Source organism: Podarcis erhardii (assembly GCF_964252035.2).
Source record: "Podarcis erhardii genome assembly, chromosome: 2".
NCBI lineage: Eukaryota > Metazoa > Chordata > Lepidosauria > Squamata > Lacertidae > Podarcis > Podarcis erhardii.
In genome coordinates, this window is record NC_138498.1 from 103,313,396 (window position 1) to 103,336,172 (window position 22,777).

Genomic DNA, 22,777 nt, shown 5'->3' on the forward strand with positions numbered 1-22,777 from the left:
TTGATTAAAATTCAGATATGGTGATGGTGAGTAGCTACATTTAGATGTCACCTTTCTCCCAAGGTGAAAGCTCATGGTTTCACACCTTCCAACTTTATATCTTCATAACAACAGCCCTGTGAAATAAATTGGGCTGAGAGGCAGTGGTTGGCCCAAGGTGATCTTCATGGCTGAGGCAGGATCTGATCTCTGGATCTCTCCACTGCTTGTCCAGCGCCTCAAGCACTGCACCACAGTGACCTCATAGTCAGAGGTCACATGCAGGCTGTCAATGTGCAAGCCTTGTTCTGTGGAGTTCTTTGGCACCAGAGGTGTTCTGCAAATGAGATTTGTTTGCTCTAATGCTCTGGATAAAGGAATGTTGCATTAAAGTAGAGAATATATGGAAATTCTTTAAGATAATCTTGCATCCCACTCATGCCTTTCATTACTGGAATCTCTATCAGATCACATTCTTTGTCCTTAATTTTAAACTGTTTTGTCCCTCGGTACCAATTACTCTGAAGGGACGCGGATGGCGCTATGGGTTAAACCACAGAGCCTAGGACTTGCCGATCAGAAGGTCGGCGGTTCGAATCCCCGCAATGGGGTGAGTTCCCATTGCTCTGTCCCTGCTCCTGCCAACCTAGCTGTTCGAAAGCATGTCAAAGTGCAAGTAGATAAATAGGTACCGCTCCGGCGGGAAGGTAAACAGCGTTTCCGTGCGCTGCTCTGGTTCACCAGAAGCGGCTTAGTCATGCTGGCCACATGACCCGGAAGCTGTACACCGGCTCCCTTGGCCAATAAAGCGAGATGAGCACCACAACCCCAGAGTCGGCCACAACGGTCAGGGGTCCCTTTACCTTTCTTTACCTTACCAATTATTCTAGTTTATAGCTGTGACAAGTGTTGGCTTGAGACCATTCTGGTGGCCACCAGATTAACAATGGGTGCATGGGGGTCAACTGATTTAAGCACTCATATTCAGTACAGAGCAGCATTGAAAGCAGCAAAAGCCAAAACCTAGGATTGCAGGAGGCTGAAAACCACGGTACTGAATTCTCACTTCTTCATAATGCAGCTGACCACCTCCTCTTATGTAAGCAGAGATCTTACTTTTCAAATGGTGCTCTCATTCACATATCAAGCTCCGTGCAGCTTCACCTCTGAATACCATTTGCTAGGATCCACAAGTGAGAGCAGCGTTCCAGGCTTCTCTTGGCCACTGTGAGAACAGGGCGATGGGCATATTCTTAAATGTACCAACAAACGTGTCTTGTTTCATTATCTGTACATGCATTGGGAAGCTATGGTTCGCCACAACTTCACTTGCTGTGTACATGCAGTCAAGTAAATTTGTATATGAGTTTTCCTTCATGAAAATGATACCCATAAAGAGGAAGCTATTTGCCACGAAGCATCATTTACACAGGAAGTAACTGTATTCATTCATTGGTGCGATTGATTGATTGATTGATTGATTGATTGATAGCTGCTGGTGGGCCAACCGCTAGAGGGAGCATTGCACATATTAGCAAGTGTCTTGCAACAGCACAAGGGAAATCTCTTTCATTTTGCTAGGAAAGTGTGAAATGTTTTCAATGTAAAAACATTTTTGATAAAAGAGGTTGTTTTTTAAAAAATGCAAAAACAACCCAGTAAATCTTTTGCTGCAAAGAGAAGTAAAAATATATTGAGAGTATCAATAAAGACTACAACAAAGGGGAAATAAGTGTGCAATAGAAAGGAATGGAGATCAAACACATACACACATACACCAAAGGAAAATCGTTTTAGACTCAGGTTTAAGATAGGGACTTCCCAAGGTCAGCCACTTATAAGCAGAGGTGGAATTTGAATATGCATCTCCTAAATCTGTTTCCATTCTATTTTGCTTCTATTCATAGTTTGCAGAGAGGTTATAGGATGTTGTGTCAAGCGAGTGTTACCCTAGGCCTTCCAGTACATTTTTTTGTCACTCTCTTTATCATAAAAATAATAATCTGATTTTTGGTGGGGAAAGAGGTTTGCTGTACAAGAGCACAAAATCAGGTTTCATTTGCACTACCCAAATTTGCTGGGGTGCAGTTGATCCTGCTTGAAGATAACAACAGTCTGAGAGCGCCCTAAGTCAACATGGTCCAGTGGACCACATTTCGTCTCGTACTTGATATTAAACAAATGGACAGTGGTTCAGAGATGGGTGTTTATAGCCACCTGCTCCTCCACCTTTTTAACACTTTTCTTGGAAGAAGTCCACTGCTGGCTTTCAAATTATATTTTAAAACCAAGGGCATTTAAAACTCATTTATACACATACAAGAGTCAGTGTGTTGTTGTGATTAGTGTAGCACTATCAGAGTTCAAGGGCATAGTCAAGCCGGGCAAAAGTGCTCAGAGAGGATGCAAAGCAACAGCCAGTGAAGTGTGTGGCCTGGAGGGAGTTTCTAGAAAATGACAGGAGGGTCCCATTTGGCCCCATGCCTGAGGTTCCCCCCCCCCCAATCCTTGCTAGAGCACCACAAGCTACAACCAAACTAGAAGCAATGGCTCAGCCACATCTGTTTAGGCTTCCAACTTAGGCATCCAATTTGCCATCGAAAAGAAAGAATGGGGCAAAGATCTGTTTCTGCCCTTCTCCCCATGAAAAAGACCACGTAGGGAAGAGATTTTGCTTTTTAATATTAGGGAGTCTGGATTAAATAATAACGCCATTCTCCCTTTGCCTTATTCCATTGCCTCAAATCATTTCCACCCAGCCCACCTCTGATATTGGAACAGATCATGACTGGTAGAAACTTGCTTGAAACAACCACATGTACTGAGAAGTACGGTACATTGGGGCAAAAGAGGAGAGGGAGGCATAGTAGTAATTTTTGAAGCGCAGGGCAAGCTCGTCATGACATCTGTGCCCCCCAAGAGAGTCCAAAAAAGCAGGCAGCTGGATGGTTTCATTATTGTTGTTCATAGAATCATAGAGTTGGAAGAGACCACAAGGGCCATCGAGTCCAACCCCCTGCCAAGCAGGAAACACCATCAGAGCACTCCTGACAAATGGTTGTCAAGCCTCTGCTTAAAGACCTCCAAAGAAGGAGACTCTACCACACTCCTTGGCAGCAAATTCCACTGTCGAACAGCTCTTACTGTCAGGAAGTTCTTCCTAATGTTTAGGTGGAATCTTCTTTCTTGTAGTTTGGAACCATTGCTCCGTGTCCACTTCTCTGGAGCAGCAGAAAACAACCTTTCTCCCTCCTCTATGTGACATCCTTTTATATATTTGAACATGGCTATCATATCACCCCTTAACCTCCTCTTCTCCAGGCTAAACATGCCCAGCTCCCTTAGCCGTTCCTCATAAGGCATCGTTTCCAGGCTTTTGACCATTTTGGTTGCCCTCCTCTGGACACGTTCCAGTTTGTCAGTGTCCTTCTTGAACTGTGGTGCCCAGAACTGGACACAGTACTCCAGGTGAGGTCTGACCAGAGCAGAATACAGTGGCACTATTACTTCCCTTGATCTAGCTATACTCCTATTGATGCAGCCCAGAATTGCATTGGCTTTTTTAGCTGCCGCGTCACACTGTTGGCTCATGTCAAGTTTGTGGTCAACCAAGACTCCTAGATCTTTTTCACATGTACTGCTCTCAAGCCAGGTGTCACCCATCTTGTATTTGTGCCTCTCATTTTTTTTGCCCAAGTGCAATACTTTACATTTCTCCCTGTTAAAATTCATCTTGTTTGTTTTGGCCCAGTTCTCTAATCTGTCAAGGTCGTTTTGAAGTGTGATCCTGTCCTCTGGGGTGTTAGCCACCCCTCCCAGTTTGGTGTCATCTGCAAATTTGATTAGGATGCCCTTGAGTCCATCATCCAAGTCGTTGATAAAGATGTTGAATAAGACCGGGCCCAAGACAGAACCCTGTGGCACCCCACTAGTCACTCTTCTCCAGGATGAAGAGGAACCATTGATGAGCACCCTTTGGGTTCGGTCAGTCAGCCAGTTACAACTCCACTGAGTGGTAGCATAGTCAAGTCCGCATTTTACCAGCTTCTTTACAAGAATATCATGGGGCACCTTGTCAAATGCCTTGCTGAAATCAAGGTAGGCTACATCCACTGCGTTCCCTTCATCTACCAGGCTTGTAATTCTGTCAAAAAACGAGATCAAGCTAGTCTGACATGACTTATTTTTCAGAAATCCATGCTGACTATTGGTGATCACAGTATTCCTTTCTAGGTGCTCACAGACTGTTTGCTTAATGATCTGTTCCAGAATCTTCCCTGGTATTGATGTCAGACTGACTGGGCAGTAATTATTTGGGTCCTCTCTTTTCCCCTTTTTGAAAATAGGGACAAAATTTGCCCTCCTCCAGTCTGCCGGGACTTTGCCTGTTCTCCAGGAATTCTCAAAGATGACTGCCAGTGGTTCTGAGATCACATCTGCCAGTTCTTTTAATACTCTTGGATGCAGTTCATCTGGCCCTGGAGACTTGAATACATCTAAACTAGCCAAGTATTCTTGTACTATCTCCTTAGGTTATTCTGGGCTGTGTTTTCTCTGCTGAATCATTTGCTCCAAATTCTTCAGGTCGGGCATTGTTTTCTTTATCGGAGAAGACTGAGGCAAAGAAGGCATTGAGGAGTTCAGCGTTTTCTGTGTCCCCTGTTTGCATTTCACCATCTTCTCTTGTTAGTAATAGTAATAACTCACACATGTACATACACATGCTGTCTGCAATCCTATGCATATTTTCTTGTGAGTAAGCTTCCTTAACCTCAGTGGTACTTAACTTCAGACTGTGCAGGTTCAACTTGTAAGACGTAATGAGTTTTAACAAAAAATCTTCAGCCGGCTGAAATGCAACCTTTACCTCTTGGTTTGTTGGGCGTGGTCATTAGGGGGTTTGGAGCATGGTGCCATCAGTACACTGGTGACACGCAGCTGTTTTTTCTCCATAATATCTGAATCAGGATGACCATGCGAGCCCTGGACTGGTGCCTGAATGTAGTGGCAGACTGGATGAGGGCCAATAAACTAAGAGAGAGGCTTTGTGGGTAAGTGGTTCCCATGTCCAGAAGACAGGCCAATCATCCAGTGCCCAGGTGATGATTTTTACTTAGTCAAGGTGAGCATTTTCTGACCTCTGTAATTATTTGTGATTTTGGATACACCATTTAGGCGCATTGCCGACCAGCAGTGTGATGTTGTGGTTAGAATGTTGGATTTGAGCATAGGAGACCTGGGGTCAAATCCCCACTCAGTTATGAAGTTCGCTGGATGACCTTGGGCTGGTCACCTCCTCTCAGCATAGTCTGCCTGCACAGTGCTGCTGTGAGGATAAAATGAGAAGTTGGGAGAACCATCTATGCCACCTTGAGCACCATAGAGGAAAGGTGGGATGATAATAATAGTATGCCCTTTCCCAGTTGCGTTCTAATAAGAACCTAAAAAGAGCCCACTGAATCAGGCCGGTGGCCCATCTAGTCCAGCATCCTGTTCGCACAAGAACACCCTCACCTTCTGTGTTTTCCAGCAACTGGTGTTCAGCAGCATTGCTGCCTCTGACCGTCGAGGCAAAGCACAACCATCATGGCTAGTATCCACTGTCAGCCTGCATGAATGATCCATGCTTGAGTAATCTCAGCGGGCAACCCATATGAAGCCTTATCTGGGCATGCCTGGGTCTTGCTGGGCTGAGATACACCTAAAAATTGTAGAAATCTGGAAGAAGGTACAGGGTTATAAAGGACTAGCCACCTGAGAAACAGTTTCTATCCAAATGCGATTTTGGTTTTAAACGCAGTGTAAGGTAGTCTCTGTGGGAGTATATTGTATTTAATTATGGGGTATCGGAGTTTTTAGGGGGCTAACCAGGCTGGGATAGCTGGGATAGCAGGCTTGTTGGGTTTTGAATGTCTGATGCAGATTTTTTTCAATTTCGTTGTTCTGTATGGGACAATGACAATAAAGATTATCGTATCGTATCCAAAAAAAAAATCATTGAGTTAGAAAGGATTCCCCCAAGGCCAACCTCCCACTGATGCAGGAAATCCATTGCTGCTGCAGATCGGACAGGCAGCCATTCACTCTCTGCTCAAAGCGGGGGGGGGGGGAGCAATTTTACTGAAGGTTTTTAACATATCGAGCACTAAATTCCAAGCAGAGTTCACAGCTGCCTGAGGCAGTCTGGCTGGTCCACCATCAAACAGTTTGTACTGTCCAGAGGTTCTTCCTAATGCTTAGTCAAAATCCCATTTCTTGTCATTTGAATTCGTTGGTTTGTGTTTTGCCCTTTGGAGCAAACAGAGAATAAATTTGCTCTGTCATCAAATGCTGGGAGATGGCAATTATATTGCTTCTTTATCATCTCTTCTCCAGGCAAAAAATAAATTATTTTAAACTTTTCAGAGTCTGGATAAAATACGCCCACACATAGAATGGCCTTGTACTGTACAATAATCCAAGTAATCTCTAAATGGCAATACAGCAGTTCTGATTTTATTCCAGCTAAAGACAATTAAGGACACTTTTCTGCTATTTGCCTATCTCAGTCCACTACCTTTTGTTGCAGAGGGAGGAAAAGTTGTGTTTTGCTTTTGGTTTTTTTTTAAAGAGGTTTGGCTGTGCTTCTAGAAATTAAACTGACGCCAAAGAATGCTTATGAAATAAATTAGTACTTATTACTTAAGAAATAAAATATTAGTAGTTATTACTGGTTAAAACAGCTTGAGCTGTGGTATATACAGGTCAATTAAAATAAAAAGCATTGTTAAAATAGGAGAAGAGAGTATAATTTCTTGTGAGATATTAAACATGCATTTCCCATTAACAGCCATGGGAGCCTGAAGCCATAAATCTATGAATCCAGCCCTGGAAACCTATACCCAAGGCGTACGGCCTGTTAACACCCACGGGACTTCATTCAGCGCATAACTTTCATTAACAGTGATGGGAATTCCATGCAGTAGACCGTTTCAAGTCAAACTTAATCCCAATTAAGGGTGAAACTCCATCCTTAACTCACCCTATCACAGAAGTCCCTAAACAGTGGGTGATCTTATGGACCATATGTACTGCAAAAACAGAAGAAGAAGAACCCTGCTGTACGCAAAGGCAAATGTGTGCCTGCAAATTTAAGCTTCCGTCTTAACCCGCTTCCTTGTTTTGTCTAGACCAGACCTTTTCAACAATTTTCAAGCAACTCTTTTGTGGTTTATTTTAGCCGGCAAAGGGGAGGGGAGGGGATGATGTAATTTGATGCCGAGGGAGATTATTGATAATTCAGGATAGCAGCTTAACCCTATTATGTAACACCATCACAGCAGCATTATTAAACAACAATGCAAATGATTTTAATATTCAAAGCTCACTGACTTTCTAACTTATCTGCATCAATGCATTCTCAGTGTGATCAAGGCTTCACTGGTATAGGAGAAAAGGGAGCAGACTGGCAGAGAAAGTATAAAGTGGTTGTAGAGGGGTTATATGCATTGTTTAAGGCAACCAAATCACTGCAGCATTATTTTTAAAAAGTATCACTGTGATCGCAAGAAATACGTGCCTACACTTATAGTCAGGGCAATAATGTATTTCAGCCAGTTATTCTCCCTGAAAATGACACTGTAGTTAGAGTAAGTTTTAATGGCAAAACTCATGTGGATGAAATACACCCCTTTGTCACATAAGACAGTTATTGGAGAACTCTTTCCAGTGCACTGAATTAAACTAGAACATATAAACAAATTGGGGGGGGGGAATTTCCAACTTTTTCCAAGACTGAAGGACCTCTTTTTCACAGGAGTGATTCGTTATTCGCAAGATCTGCTGCTTGGTTTTTCACACAATCCATCACACTGTAATATTTCTCATTTGTTTGGGGTCGTAACCGAGTCAAAGGTCTCCGATATACGAAGTCAAAACACCGCACAAATACTGAGCGATTAATTAACAACTCTCATCTTTTAAAGGAGACAGTTTAGGAAATGGTATGAGCTAATGAGGAAAACGCAAAGTCTTAATATGTGGTGAGGGGAGAGAAACTCTACAGACTTCTCTTTTTTGCTTTGTTATTGAGTGAGGTGCTTCGCTTTTAGCCGGGTAGCCTGGTCAGTTTCTTGTTCAATGTATATATAGACCAAACGGCCAGTCATAAAATTTGCTGAACAAAGAGGTACTTAGATTGGATTGTGCTGATCACTGTTAACAACATAACATCGCTTTAGAAACAGCTCGCTCCCTGTGTACGCTGACAGAACCATGTTAGCCCTCTTTGAAGTAACAGGATTCAATCTGGTTAATCCAGGTGCTCTGATTTAATTCAGATGTGTTGCAGGCTGCTCTGCACTCACGAGTTTAGATGAAGTTTCGTGGTGGTGGCATAATTCATGAACATATGATAGGAATAGATTTATTGACAGAATTTATTATGCATAATGCTGTTTTCGTGGCTATTTGTTTTCATAGGTCAGAAGTTCTGAAGCATGATTTTAACAGAGGAAAGTATGCTTAAGCTTGAAACACTTCAAAGAAAAAAAGCAGGGAAGAACCTCTACAACATTAAACACTATTATGTACCTAATGAGGGAGGGATTTCTTTTAAAAAAAACCACACAGCCACACAAGTTGAGTTTATCAAAGAACATGTATAAATAACAACTAGTGATTGAAACTCTCTTACATTGAAATACAAGGAGAAAATGAACCAAGCCTTTCACTCATGCTATTCAGAAAATAGCTTTTGCTGTGCTAATCTTTGTGGCTCAGCAATTGACAATATATTGTTATCAACAAGCATTAGTGCAAACAAAAGCATCCATTTTTCTTTCTCTGTGTCTTTAAATCATTTAATTTTTTAAAAAAAATTGAAAAGACCTTTGCAAACAGCCAGCTAGATTGGCAGTAATAATGATGCTACACATTGCTCAAAAGCTGTTTCTCCTGCCCTGTCAAAAACCTACGCTATATTTTAAGTTGATAATTTTTGTTTGGTTGCTTTTTAATATCGGGTTTCTTCCCTGATTGCCTTTATGGCTCATTGCAGCTGCTTTTCTCTATGTCAATGAGGGCTAGCAACTTTTCCCCTTCTTTCGCCGTCGTGAATCAAAACTGATTTTTTTGAGATATTTAATTCCCTTTTAAAAAAAACCTAAAATAATGAGTTGCATCATAAGTATAAAAGAGAGAGAGAGAGAGAAAGAGAGAGAGGGGCTTTTGTCTGGAGGAAAAAACCAAGCTAATCAAAGTTAAAATAAAGTCTTTCTCCCTCTCCCTCTCTCTCCCAAGACTACTGTCTATAACATGTTGTTCCTTATAGAAAGTGGGATATGGTGGCATTTGCTTGATTAACTTGCTCGACAAAAGTGACAGCTGCTGAGGGTGTATGTAGATAAGCCGCACAGCGCAGTTCCGCCTTTGTACATCTGTCAGCAAAAAAGGAAGACTAAAGAGTGAAAAGAGGCAAATTGGTCCCAAAAGGCAACCTATTCAACTTAGGAGGTTTGCTCTATTCAAGCACTCGCTGTGAAACTCAAGTACTAGGTAGCTTATTCAATTTCATTCACTCTTTAGAATAAGCCCACAAGTGTTTAATTTCTTATGCTACCGAATAAAAGGATGAAGGGAGCTTGCTTTAAAAAAAAAAAAAAAAAAAAACTCCCCCAAAACTATCATTATTATTACTGGAAGCATTAATTGTTAAGATTTGCTGATATCAATGCCCTCAACATTAGCTCGGTGGTAGTTTTCATAGATATTGGTGCTATTAAATCGTAATGGTATGTAACAGAGTTGACTTGTCTTACTGATTTGTTTTAGGAAAAAGCAGATTTATTACTGTGAGGGTATCTCATATGCTAAGGATTCAAGTCAGAATTGAGCTTTCAAAATGGGGCAGGGGGAGCCAGCCACAGAAGAAGGAAGGCCTAGCTAGATACCAGACAGGTAGAAGCTTTGTTGTGTTTTCATTATGCTCATCTGAAAACATCTACGCATGCATGGCCCCAGAAATCAATTACCATGGCTCAAAAAGTGTATCTAAGGCTGCAAACATATCCACACAGTAGTGCTATTCAGGCATGATTCTATCTGTGCTTAAACAGCTTGGGGAGATTTCTCCTTCCCTGCCTGCTCCAACCCTAACCTTCCTGTGGGCAGGTTGAGGCTGCACCAGATGGGGTCAGAGCATGCACTGGATAAGGGGCTTCATCCCACTGAAAGATAAAGTAGGACTTATTTCTGTACACAGGATCATCATCATCGGGTCATTCCACGTCAGTTCAATGTGGTCATGCCACCCACCGTCTTGGATTTTGATGAAACTTGGTGTACACCCTTCCCTTATGGTTGAAAGAAACCCCCTTAAATTTTTTCCCTCTATATCAAATGGTTTAAGTTTTATCACACTTCAAAGTTTCTTGAAATCTGTGATCTGTCCCTCTTGAGATCCTCGGCCTTGTGTGCATTTTATTTTTTTTCTCCATAACCAATGATCAGATCTCTTTGAAATTTTACACAGAGAGCAATAACATGATGAGGATTTCAGCAAAAAAAATACACCAGCACTCAAAAGATTTTATAAATGCCTAAAAAAATGTATAAATGTAGCTTTTTTGGCAGGAAAAACTAGGTTTAGAAAACCTAAATTTTCAGCGTTAGGGCACGATGCAATCAAAAGTTTTTGATGGTGGAAATTATTGCAAAGACATGCTCTTTCTCAACAAAGAATAAAATTTATGGGTCTCTTATGTCTTGTAACAAAATTTTATGTTTTTTGGACATTGTGGGGGGGAAATGGCTACTGGGTACAACCTTCCTACAATCCATAGCTGTAAAAGAAAAAAATAATGAAACAAAGTTCATCTTAAAATCTAAAATAATATTGGCTATTACAGGGTTGTTGTTTTTCAAAAGTGCAGGCATGTTTTTCAGTTTGGGGGTATTTAAAACTATGAAAATTGGCTATATCTCAAACTGTTTGAGATAGAGGGAAAAAATTTAAGGGGGTTTCTTTCAACCATAAGGGAAGGGTGTACACCAAGTTTCATCAAAATCTGAGACTGTGGGTGACAAAACCCTTGTTTTTTGTGTTGATTTGATGTGGAATGACCCCATCATCATTTTATCTGTATGCCGCCTTTCCACATTTAAAAACAATGCTCAAGGCGGCTTACAACATGAGAAGATTTACATAATTACAAAAGTCATAGACAGTAAATAAACCACATCAAAAAAATACACAAGCAAATGGAAACCATTTCCACATAAATCAAAATCTAAAACTAACAACACAGCATTAATATCACAGTTTAAAATGATGTAGGCAAAAAATAACAGCAATTAAAAACAAAAATGGAGCCCTCTCTGCCCAGCAGCAGCGGCAGAAGTCCTTTATGGAACCCGTCAGGCCCCGCTCTAGGCCAGATGGTGAGTGGCAGGACTGGGGCCCTCAGGTGCTGAGTAGGGAAGTCCTCTGCAATGCTAGAAAAATATTTTCCTTTAGCATGGAAAACCATGCTCCCCCTTTCTTTGCAGCAGAAAGTCTCCCTTTCCCCCAACTTTCCATGGAGACTATATTCAAAGCCACCATCCAGAAGGGCTCTGGACATCCTACCCGCTTCTTTGTAACATCACTTGCACCATTGTGTTCCCAGTCCACTAGCCCAAAAACGCCCCATGGATTGATGGGGGTGGCAATTGCCTCCACCACAATTGGGTACCAGGTACTTTTTCCTGTAAGAATGGCAGCCATTTGTGATGCATTCCAAGGCAGAGTTGGGTTGAGGCCTTGACACATCCCTGATAACCCAGAAGTCTGGAGTGGAGGCGGGGAGGTTTTTCGGTATCTCAACAAATGTGGCAAGTTGTTTGCTTTGTCCCAGAGAGCTTCCACTCTGAATGGAAATATGGGGGAATATAGCAGGCTGAAAGCTGTGGAGTGCAAAACCTTTCCCTGTCTGAACATCTCAGTGAAACACAGGCTTTGCCCCTTTCAGTTCAATCTTAGTGGGTGCACAGATTACTATGTCCCATATAACTCAGTAGACACCACTGAGAACCAAGCCAGAAGCTGCATTCTTGGTCATGCTTGATGGTGACAAAGAGACAGGTCTCAGAAATCATTTATAATGCACATCACATACATCTTCTGTCTTTTGGGAGAAATCAGCACCGAGAAGTACAGCAGGTTTTTTTGCAGAAGGTCACAGGTTCAGTCCTTGGGCATCTTCAGTGAAAAGGACCAAGTATCAAGTGATGTCAGAGACCTTGGCCAAAGACCTTTGAGAACCACTGTAGTGTTTGAGGAACAACCACCACCCAAAATACACTTAATTCGTTCCGGAGGTCTCTTCTTAACCTGAAACTGTTCTTAACCTGAGGTACCACTTTAGCTAATGGGGCCTCCCGCTGCCGCCGCGCCGCCACTATGCGATTTCTGTTCTCATCCTGAGGTAAAGTTCTTAACCCAAGGTACTACTTCCGGGTTAACAGAGTCTGCAACCTGAAGTGTTTGTAACCCGAGGTGTTTGTAACCCAAGGTACCACTGTACCCCTATGTTAAAGTTGTTATAAGGGCAACCAGTCTTCTTTTGAAGAACTGCATCCCCATGCTTCTTCCCTATCAATATAATTGATTCTAGAGACATCAAAGTCTGGTTTAACAGTTAAGAACCCTAACAGGCCTTGAAGTTGCCCATCAACAGTTAACACCTGAGCAGCGGACTGAGTGGGAACATGGGTCACTAGGTTACAGTCTTCCCTGCTATAGTGAAATCTTTTATATTTATATTTAATATTTGCACCTATACCTATATATTAGCACATGTACATTTTATGCAAATCTGTGTCCTGTTTTGCCCTCCTCCCCCCCCCATGCATATGTGCCCAGTCGTCTTTAGTAAGAAGAAAAGACTTCAGGATAAACAGGTTTAGATGTCCCTGAATCAATGTTACATCAGTAGGCTGATATTTACCTAAGCTATATCTGTTGCACGTTAGAACAAAGAAGCAGGAAGTTGTAGGAGATGCTGTTATTACTTTGACTGCAAATACACAGGTTTTGCTGAGAAGATTCGCATTGTTAACTTCTTCCAGAAACAAAACCTGCCGCTTTCAGAAATAAAACCACCAAGAGTAATGTGTGTTTGTCGAGCCCATGTGAGGTGGAAATCAAATAACGATGCTGTAGTCATTGTGTTAGCAAACCTGAGATACAATTAGGAAAACACCGTGCAGGGGTGGGGAGCCTGTGGACCTCCAGATGTTGGGACTCTAATTCCCATTGTCCCCATCCAGCATGGACAATGGTCAAGGATGATGGAAATTGAAATCCAGGAACTGTGGGAGATTTACAGGTTAGCCACCCATGGCCAGTGCAGACGAGCCTGTGAATTTGATAGTAATGAGTGACCGCTAACCATGATAGGTTATGTGAAAGGGCAAAAGGGAGGGAAATCTTGAGGGTAAATACATGAAGCATCCAGTGCAGTACTCCGCCTTTGACTGCCCAATGCTTCTGGGTTTTAATAAGAATAGCCCCATTATGCAGCTGACCAGTTGTGAAATGACATCCATGGGATCAGCCGGCAGAATTGCCCCTAATCTCTCTAGGGATAAATGAATGCAATATGAACTTTGCAATGTTGTCATCCTTGACCCAGCATTAAACAGCTGACCTCAGAAATAACTAGGTCACTTTACCAGGACTGAGAGCTGCTGCAGGAAGTCAAAACCTACTCAGGGTTGGAGCTGTTCAAAGGTAGCTTAGTGGCTTGTTTGGAATCAGCGATGCACTGGGGGCCATTGGGCTGTGTTGATGTGCCTTCTTTTGTGCCTGTGCGGTACAGTTTTTAAGTGCCCCAGCCCTGTGCAACATGCCTAGGAGTGCAGATGTCTTTTCCATTATCCAGGAAAGCAAAACGAAAAAAGAATGCAAATACACCGGATTCTTACGATTACAAAACCCACACTGCATGCTGTTTTCAGGCTTCTGTTGTATAATATTAGATTGCCCTGAGGCTCTAAGGCCAGCTCACTTGCAATCCCTGATGATCTTGCATTAAAGTGATCCCTGCATCTTGGCCACCAGGCTCCGAGCAAGAAGACAGGCAGGTATGCCATTTCAGAGTTCAGTATCTGGGCCAGCAAAATTGAGCAAGGGGAAGCAGCCAGGATTATTGGTAGGAATTAAATAGCTCTACTCACTCTTGAATCTATTGCCCCAAAGGTGTGTGTTTAGAACATTTGCTGTGGTCGCCTTTTTATAATTCATGATAGCTAGGGCTATTTTCCAATGAAAGAAATATTGCTCAATTAATCTTACGAATTTTAGTCTGCAAATCAATCAGTTAACGTTGTATAAATTTACATATGTGAAAAAATATATATTCTGAAGCGAGAAAGTCTGGGGATGATGCATACCTGTGTCATAGCATCTTATAGTGTTTTTATACTTTTCTGGAAGCCGCCCAGAGTGGCTGGAGCAACCCAGTCAGATGGGTGGCATATTAATAATTAAAAAATTGAAATGTTACTGTTAATAGAAAACCCCTTTGTACTCCCTTAGGCGGGAATGTTTCTTTTAAGATGACACTTTTTTAGAATACAAGGATTTTTTAAAAAAATAAAATTGAAAAACCCGCTACCTGATTAATCAAGGACGCCTGTTTCAGTTCAGCAAATTATTATGTTGATGAATTAACCTAACCGATTAATCAACTTCTGCTGCCCTGTGGTCCCTGGGAGGGCGTCGTGGGGCCGTTGGCTGTCTCAGATCTCCTCCTCTGAAGGCAGAGAGAGACAGAGGTCCAAACACAGAGGGGGAGAGCCAACATCAAGCAGTCCCTGCTATGACCACAGGAAGCAACCTTCTACCGAGTCAAACCATCTAGCCCAGTACAGTGGTACCTTGGGTTACATACGCTTCAGGTTACATACACTTCAGGTTACAGACTCCACTAACCCAGAAATAGTGCTTCAGGTTAAGAACTTTGCTTCAGGATGAGAACAGAAATCGTGCTCCGGTGGCGCGGTGGCAGCAGGAGGCCCCATTAGCTAAAGTGGTGCTTCAGGTTAAGAACAGTTTCAGATTAAGAATGGACCTCTGGAACAAATTAAGTACTTAACCCGAGGTACCACTGTACTGTCTACACTGACTGGCAGAAGCTGTCAAGAGTTCCAAGCAAAGGGTGTTTCCAGCCTTACCTGGATTGAACCTGGGGCATTCTGCATGCAAAGCCGATGCTCTGTCAATGAGCTGTGGCCCTCCCCTTCTCCCAGCAGCCACAGAAACTTCTGTCACCCTTGCCTTACTGAGAACAATAGAGACAAAAATGGTATGTGTGTGCTGGGCTAGATTGGGAGCATGCTGTGGGCAGGTACGGGGATCCTTTGGATTCAATTCCCCCAACACACCTTTGAAACAGGGGAAACATATGCATCTTCCTTCTCATTGGAAACAGATGCTGGAAACCACAAGAGGGGAAAGCGCTCTAGTGCCCATGCTCTGCTCCCTGGTTTCCCACAGGCATCTGGTTGTGCTGAGGTGCTGAGCTAGATGATGATGATGATGATGATAAATTTTATTTCTATCCCGCCCTCCCCAGCCAGAACTGGGCTCAGGGCGGCTAACATCAAAATATGTAATACCTTAAGGCATAAAATTCAGCAATCGACTGAAATACAGCTTAAAATCAGACAAAGATGGATCATTGGCCTGATCCAGCCAATGTTCTTAATTTCATCTACCATAATAAAATCTCCCTTTAAGGTACCCTAAAGCTCTTCTGCTGTTTACACGATAACAAGTTTTATATGGGTGGATTGAGTAACAAGGGAGATTGTTTGTTTGTTTGTTTGTTTGTTTAAAAACTGGTTTTTAATTTCAAGTAACAAAACGCCCATACAGAGTTCAGTAGCTGTAAGGAAAAGAAAGAAAAATAATGGCTGATGGTTGTAGATTTAGATGTTCCAAGAAAGGCAATCATGTAAAAGTGTCTCTCAATAAGGTACCCCGAGTCGATGGAGGGTGAGAACTATGTTCAGTTGTCTTTACAAAGTCAGTATAGAAGGTGTGGGTCTTTTTCACCCCCCAGATCAATATTCCTTTTGTGAAACGATTCATTTGTCCATAAGCACAATGCACCACACTTGTGAAATCCAGGCTTCAAAATATTTGCATTCAAAGTTTTCCAATTGTTTTGCAGTCGCTAATCTAGCTGCAGTTAGTAAATGGAGGATGAGGTCTTTATTGGTTATGTTCTTAATCTGAGGAGTAAAATAAGACAGTAGGGATAATTGTCCTATCAATTGATTGTTTGAAAACATTTTTCCCCAAAAGGGAATAATTTGGGGGCAAAGCCATCACAAGTGTATGAGAGAGCCAGTTAAATTGCATTCTCGGCAGCAAAAGTTGGGTGTGTTGTGATTAATCCTATATACTCTGGCTGGACCCATGTCCCATCTTTATCTTTAAAGCATTTTCTCAAGTTCTAACTGGGATAGATCCAAATGGTAGTTTATTTCAGTTTTGTTCCCTGAGTTGCTCCTCTAATTCGTCTCCAATATCTTATTCTCATTTTGTCTTAATGAAGTGAGAGAGGGGTAGCCAATTGTGTGAGCATTTTATACACAAATCCTCAGGTTAGCATGGAGATGCATTTTCTGTGGCACCATGTTTAGGTACTGAACCTAAGAATCCCTACGAACAATTTACATTTGCATGGAAAAGTCAAGCAGATTTGAACACCTTATGTATAATAGGGTTGACTATCACATTGATAGCTCCAACAGCTAAGCCCAGCGAAAGCGCATTGAGAGAGAGATGGAGTTGGTGAAAAATGAATGTCTGAGGGTTTTGTACCTTACTGGTCTATTGAAGTGGGGCTGGCTATTTAGCCGCAAACTTGCCTTCCGAAAACCAAAAAGGGCTGTGATCACCCATGAGCACATGCCCCTTTTGTTCGCTTCCCTTGACTAGTGTTGCTTTTATCCCGGGTGTAGCTGAAAAATCGCCTCACGCCATTGAATCCGTTACCTTCGGAACACCTTGAATTCAAAGGTCTGTCGCAAAGCCTCTTTTGAGTATTTCAAAACAGAGCCCCGCAGTCCAGAAGAGAGAGAGAGAAAGGACAGCCTTGTCCTTTGAGTTTCTCAGTGCAGTGCCTGCCTCCGTTTATTCTTAATAGGGTTGAGCAGCCTGGATTCGTTCTGGTTGGAGAGCCAGAACTGAACTGAGGGGTCATGGGTGTGAGTTACTATGGTTATTGAGCAGCATTGCCCGTAGTTTTGCTCTCATGGGCATTAAAGCACAAAATAATGGACAAACAACAGTGGTTAAAGCAAGCAGGTAGGATTACTATGTTCTTTTGTCAGAAGTATATAATGTCTTGTAGTCAGTTTTAAAGACCTCTCAACCCCCCAAAATCCATCCAGCGGCCGCCTGCTGAGTAATTTTGTATGCTTAATCTCTCGCCCTTCACTACAAGCTTTCTGCTAATTTGAGGCAAATGGGTATTTTTGACACTAAATAGGGCAGTGAAGAATCCGTGACCTAGAAAAACTCCATTCCGAGGCAGTGAGAGGAAGAAAATATTCTTTCAGCCCGGACTTTGTAAGACCTTTGTGAATGACATAAAATAGTTCTGACTAAACTGCAGTGGAGCTTTTGCTTAATGGGTTTGCAAGCAAAGGGGGAGGACTTTTCCTGAACATCTTAACACACACACACACACACTTACTTTAACTCCCCCCCCCATACAACTTGTCACTTCAGATTGCCATCAGCCACCACAACAATAATCATTTCATGCTTATTGCTAATTGCAAGCACAGCTGAGGCCCAGCGGGGATCTCCTTGCACAGTCCCAGGCCTTTATACCAGCCTCAATCTGTTGTATGGCACTTGTTCACACACACACACACAAAAGCTACTAGCAAAGGCAGAAAGAGGCAGAGTCATAGGTTCCTTGTAATCCTTCTGCTACCCTGCTGACAACTCAGCCCCATACGCATTCCTGGTTTTGTCCAACTCTTTACAAAGGCCAGAGTGACCTTAAGCTACTAGTATGTGGGCTTCTCCTCTTCTTCTCCTCCTCCTCCTCCTCCTCCTTCTTTTTCTGTTTTTCTTTTCTTTCTTTTTTGAATGGAGAATGCAGCTCCTTCAGGTGCATTAAAGAAGCAGGGCTGCATCTGGCTTCTGAGATTCTGTTTGCAGCACCCCTGGAGTGAGCTGCGGCTTCCTGTAACATGTAAAATTGTGAGTGTGAACTCAAGGTTCATGGCAAGGAACAGGAGGTCAGGCTCCCATTCAAACCCACCAAAAGGAAATGGGAGTTTGCAGATGTTCTGGTGGATGTGTAATGACACCACCTCCCTCGAAGCGCAGGAACCCAGAGCGGGCTTTCATCAAATGTGCTGCTGCTGCTGCTGCTGCTGCTGTCAATGTGTGTTACTTTGCAGAATTATTCATATCATTTTTCTCTCTCTCCCCCACCCCACCCTCCAAATGCAGCTTACATATATATTCAGAGATGAAGTTCAGCAGCTCTGCAGACACTGATGTTGACAGGTCCAAAAAATACATCTCAGGGCAGGGCTGGGAATGCCCTCCATCCAGTCTGAAACTCTAGAGCAGGGGTCGGCAACCTAAGGGGTCGTTTAACCGGCCCATGGACCCCCAGCGCCTTCTTGGTTGGCTCCCATGCGCTGCGCTAAACTGGCCCGGAGCAGAGCAGGGACCGCCTTCTATGACGCTGGCCAGCTTCCCATTGGCTGCTGGCACACGCCTCCTCCGCACTGGAAGGAGCGCCAGAAATAGAGTTTGCACGCGCGCACACAGACACACACACACTGGCCCACCGTGGCATCTGCGGGACCATGAACCGGCCCAAGCCACAAAAACTTTACCAACCCCTGCTCTAGAGAGCTCCAGCCAGTCAGATGAGACAATGCTGAGCTAGATGGACCAATGGTCTGGCTCCGTATAAGGCAGCTTCCTGTGTTGCTGCCTACTAGTGGTTACTTTTAGGAGCTCAGGGCCTACCACCCTCCACTATCCCAGCCTGCATTTCAGCAAGCTGGCATTCCCAAAGTGCTGCCCTGCAGGGCTGTTGCTGGGTTCATAGAACACTCAGGGCACAATCCCCTTACACAAATGTGCTAAGTTTAGGGAAGTTTTTAATGTTTGGTGTTTTGCCGCTTTTTTATATATTCTGTTCGGAGCCACCCAGAGTGGCTGGGGAAACCCAGCCAGACAGGCGGGGTATAAATAAATTATTATTATTATTGTTATTGTTATTAGTCAGAAGTAGCCAACGTGGTGCCCTTTACACGGTCAGATGCCAACTCCCATTGACCCCAGCCAGCGTGACTAAGAGTCACATCGGCTACCCCTGTGCCAAGTTAAATGTATAGACAGAAATGCAGAGGTGTGAGAAATTAAAAAGCTGGGGGGGGGGGGTTCATGCTGATTGCTAAATCAACAAAAGTTTCAGATGAATGTGGGAATGGGACAGGATAGGGTTTTCAGTGAACATGTGCCAGAAATAGAGCAATCTGCCCATCCCTACAGCTTAGGAGATGTGCTTAGGGGTGTAACCTTCACCACTGAAAGTGGTGACAATTGGCTACTAGCTTTTCTCCGGTATGTACTGTGTAAGTGGAGCACCCCTGGCTCACCTTAGCATTATATGGTTGTCATCTTATATACCTGGAAATAAGTCCCATTGAGCTTAGTAGGACGCCTGATCAGACATCCCTAGGCTTCTGCTGTTAGCCGCACGTTTTTAATGTAGCAATGGGCTCGTCCATATTTCTGATTGTCCTGTGATTTCTAGGCACGGATCCAATAACTTTTTCTGTTCCCCCACTGGTTTCCCCGGGAAAACCCACTGTTTACTGCTGAATCGGAACAAACGTCAATCAGGTTTTCCAGGGATTGACGTTTCTTCCGATTCAGCAGTAAACAGCAAGCTTTCCCAGGGAAAGCGGTGGGACAAGCTGAAAGTTACAAAGCAATGCTATGCATGTTTGTTCAAAAATTACTCCCAGGTAAGTGTGTTTAGGAGCTCTGAAAATTAATGTTGGCAGGGGACAGTTGTGTTCAGCCTAGAGGGGCAAATCAGGTGGCAGAATGATACAAACCAGGCCGGTCCAATATGCATGCCTCAAGGCCTTTTTTCGTGGCCCTCAGCAACATATGATGCCCCCCACACAAACCCCGCAGCCCTCAAGTTGACTTCCCAAAGCCAGGTAAGCAAGACGCTGGGCTTTGGGAAGGAGGTATGAGGGCTCTGAGAGGATCCTAGAGTCTTCCTGCCTCCTTCCCAAATCCTAGTTAGCGCTTTCCCAACTTTGGGGAGGAGATGAGAGGGCTCAAGGACCCTATCAGAACTGCCTCGCTTAGCCAGTTCTGGGAAGGCAGTGTGATGGCTGGGGAGTGTCAAATGTTGGCCTTGCTCCCCATGCAACAAGGCAGAGTGCAACCCGCAGGTTTCATGTCGAAGTACTGTTGCAGCCCACTTGGTATGAAAAGTTGGACCGCCCTGATATAAATGGTGAATTGCTATTTCTTGGTTCCAGGATACCTTAAGCCGGAGTCTTTATATATCCTAGCCAACTTAGATCATTTGGAGTAGCACTGTTAATTGTCCCCTGACTGACATTTAAGCATTGCCAGTCCCATGTTATTCCGAGAGAGATTCAGCAGGCATTATTATTAATTTGCCTTTCACGGTGGTTTGTTTCATTGTATACATATCATTGGGCATCACCTTGATATTTCACGATACGGCAGCATATACTTCCGTAAAGGTTTCATTTTTTTTTTTTTAATGTTGACAGAGAAAAGCTTAACCATCTTTAACCATCTGAGTTGAATCTGCACACACACACACCCCAAAAAAATAAATGCAGAAGAGCAGGAAAGCAAAGATGGTAATCACTTCATTCCTGGAAATGTTTGTAGCCACAGGCAAACGGTGGCGCTTTGGCTGTCCCTGGGACTGAAAAGGCCTCAGGGCTACATGGGTGGAAAAAGAACAAGCAGCGTGTATTAAACAAGAGATCCTCATTACCTTGGGATGCAAAGCCGAAGCGATAAATATTTATGAGGTAGCCTGTGCCCAAAAGCCTCCGAGAGAATGAGAACATTCTGTTTGTGACAGTCTGAGAAAAGGCAGAGCTGAGTAATTTAGAGTAAGTTACAGAACGAAAAACGTACCCTCTTGAATTGTGCAAGTCTAATAAGAAATGTGGGGGACTGCCTGACAACATAAGCTGTCACACCCCTACTCGGCTGCCTCAGGGACCCTGTTGTGAACTTGGCAGCCGAGGATACTTTTCAGCACTCCTTCAGAAAGGAAAATCCATAATAAGTAGATTTTGCAAACCACTCTCGCCCCAGTCCAAGGACTCTCTGATTATCACTGCAAGCAAGCATATTTCAATCCGCGCCTTGCCTGTGGTAGGGATACTGCTATGTGCTCACTTTTTCGGCATTCATTGGCAGCGGGGCTGGGCCTCCAAGCCTCTGTTTCTGGCCTTTGGGACTCTCTCCAAGTGACACCCCTCACTGACCCTGTTTCACATCCTCTTTGGGTGTCTTTGCCAGGCTGAAACTTCTCCTTGAACCAAGGCAATTCCTCTTACTTGCCTGGATGGAGAATCAAGAGATAGATGTGAATAGAAACCACACAACTGTAGAAAGGTAAAATGTGCCCTCATTGCTCTACCCACCACTGCCATGTGGCCCCTGGAAGGTTGGTTTATGGGCTGATTATTTAATTTCTATACCGGTTTAATATATAAAAAATATATCCAAGCAGTGCACAGAAAACTGAAGCAACAACAGACATCTTAATTGCACAGTTAAACAGTTAAACATGTAAACTGTTACATTAATACAAAGTTACATATATATACACACACACACACACACACTGTATAAATCAATATCAATTCATTTTCATTCTGACACACCCTTCCTCTCAGCCTCTGGGTTCACACCCAGTGGCGTAGCGTGGGTTGTCAGCACCCGGGGCAAGGCAAGTAATTTGCGCCCCCTAACCCGTGGATTTGCGCCCCCTAACCCGTGGATTTGCGCCCCCTAACCTGTGGATTTGCCCTAACCCCAGATGTTGCGCCCGGTGCGGCCGGCCCCCCCTGCACCCCCCACGCTACGCCACTGTTCACACCCAGAGTCCAAACAAACTCTCAGCTCACCCACAACAATCTCACGGCGAGAAGAGTCCCTGGAAACCCTTAAAACACAATTAAAATTGTGAAGCTCCGCAGACAGATTCACGCAATGGAATCGTCTGCTTTACTCCTGTTCCACCTTCTGCAAATTGGGGGGGGGGGGAGGAGTCCAAGACAAGTACATATGCATTCAGTCTGATGACAGTGTCAGACTTCCGTTTCCCCCTCCTGAATAACAGACGATATATAGAATCGTAATGCAAAACAAAACAAAAATGAGGATCATAGAATTGCAGAGTTGGAAGGGACCCCAAGCGTTGTCTAATCCAACCCGCTGCAACGCAGGGATAGAGGATTCCTCTAAGAAGAAGAAAAATTCTAATACAAGTTCTAGATCATGTAGTGAATCCAAGTGTGCCAGACAAGAGCTCCTGGACCTCAGTGGGCTTAATAGTTCATTCTCTTCTTAGGAAGGAGCCTGTGCTGGCAAACCGGCAAGGGAGAGTGGGGAGGCCAGGCCTGATCATATCCAGTTGCCTGTGTTCTGTGTTTTATACTTGGCACGTAACATATGCTCTTTGGCATGTTCCTCGGAAAGCTCTCGCTTCTT

General features: G+C 43.5%; 1 protein-coding gene and 1 long non-coding RNA gene across 13 annotated transcripts in view; one reads left to right on the forward strand and one right to left on the reverse strand.

The window, feature by feature from the left end:
- CADPS (calcium dependent secretion activator) overlaps positions 1–22,777 on the forward strand; it is a 336,635-nt gene that overhangs the window by 308,186 nt on the left and 5,672 nt on the right. The gene's annotated exons all lie outside the window — the stretch shown is intronic.
- Positions 16,597–22,777, reverse strand: LOC309337442. Its single transcript, XR_014154305.1, has 3 exons — positions 22,150–22,777; positions 18,487–21,961; positions 16,597–18,209 (listed from the first exon to the last, which is right to left on the reverse strand). It is a non-coding gene; the product is annotated as an uncharacterized lncRNA (long non-coding RNA).